This window comes from Carassius auratus, chromosome 22, assembly GCF_003368295.1.
Source record: "Carassius auratus strain Wakin chromosome 22, ASM336829v1, whole genome shotgun sequence".
Lineage (NCBI taxonomy): Eukaryota > Metazoa > Chordata > Actinopteri > Cypriniformes > Cyprinidae > Carassius > Carassius auratus.
The window spans coordinates 33,790,684-33,792,385 of NC_039264.1; the positions used below are offsets into that span (position 1 = coordinate 33,790,684).

The 1,702-nt window shown below is 36.0% G+C and overlaps 1 pseudogene; it reads left to right on the plus strand.

Moving 5' to 3' along the window:
• Nucleotides 1–335: 335 nt before the first annotated feature.
• LOC113040604 (gastrula zinc finger protein XlCGF49.1-like) lies at nt 336–1,203 on the plus strand (annotated as a pseudogene).
• The last annotated feature ends 499 nt before the right edge of the window (nt 1,204–1,702 follow it).

A 1,702-nucleotide genomic window follows, 5' to 3' on the forward strand; every position in this document is an offset into this window, starting at 1 on the left:
ATCTCATCTCTTTCATTAAATAAATAAATATTCACTACATAATCCTTGCTTATGTTTCATTTTAGACGTGATGGAAGAGAGCGATTAACTGAGTGAAGCAGAGGAGAAACAGCATCATGTCAAAACTAGTAAGAAATTTTTGAGTCGCTCACAGACTAAAAGTAATTTATTGAAAATAGCCAATAAGCCTTTCACCTGCTCTCATTGTGGGAAGAGTTACACATTAAAAAGAAGCCTAACAATACACATGAGGATCCATACTGGAGAAAATCTGCACATCAATGTGTGATCAATGTGGGAAGAGTTTTCCGAAAAAAGCCAACTTTAAGGATCACATGAAAATCCACACTGGAGAAAAACCATACTCATGTGATCAGTGCGGGAAGAGATTCCCACACATGCACAGTCTTAATATTCACATGAAGTCATAGTGGAGAGAAGCCATTCACATGTGATCAATGTGGGAAGAGTTTCACAAGTAAAAGTTCTTTTAATGTACACATGACAATCCACACTGGAGTAAAACCATACACATGTGATCAATGTGGGATGAGTTTCAGACAAAAATGGTCTCTAAGTGAACACATGAGGATCCACACTGGAGTGAAGCCGTTCACATGTGATCAGTGTGGAAAGAGTTTCAGAAACTCATCCAGTTTGAAAGTACACCTGCGTGTTCATTCTGGAGAAAGACCATTTACCTGTGATCAGTGTGGAAAAACTTTTGTTAAGTCAGATGCACTGAAGACCCACCAGAAAGTTCATACAAAGGAGAAGCCTTACATGTGTACTTTGTGTGGAAAGAGTTTTAGTCAGTCGAGTTCTTTAAAATTACATCAGAAAAGACACAACAGTGTGAAGGAGCATATGTGTTTTGATTGTGGGAAGACTTTTACTACAGATGCTGAACTGAAACTGCACCAGAGAGTGCACAGTGAGGAAAAACCTTTAAAGTGTTCTCACTGTGACAAGAGATTCAGATGGCCACAATATCTAAAAAAACACGAGAGGATCCACACTGGAGAGAAACTGTATCACTGCATTCCATGTGGGAAGAGTTTCACTCTGTCATCTACTTTACTCAGTCATATTAAAAAAAAAAAAAATGTCTGAAATCATGAACTGATGTCTGAATCCTTCTTTGGATCCAGCACATTTAATCACAACACCGTGTCCTTACCAAACATAACCCAATAAATCAAGCAATAATATCTCTTGTATATAAACAAACATCATCTGAAGCTGTTAGTTATCGTAGTGAAGCCGAGTGGATTGTTATGCTCCATCACCTTCCCCTCTCCAACTTACATTATATCATTTCAATTCATGTTTAGTCACCATTTGTTAAGTATTATCTTTTATGCAGTGATTAACATAAATGTATAATAGTGTTAGCATAGTTTATTTTTTGATTCTCTTGTTCCTATGAGAAATGATGTACAATATGTATCACTCTTAGTTCATGTACTCTCTTTCATGAAGGAAAGTAATTTGTTGTACATGTAGATGTTAGTTTTCTTTGTTCATATCAGCACGATTCATCAGAAAAAGAACAGTTGGAATAAAGACATAGCAGTTCAAATCCTTTCCTCTGTTAATTTTGTTAAATATGATATTTATATAGATGTCTTGTTGTTGTGAACAATATTTCATATTTGTGTTCATTTACTGCTGATTTTGCCTCCCAGTAATGAAGTTGTCA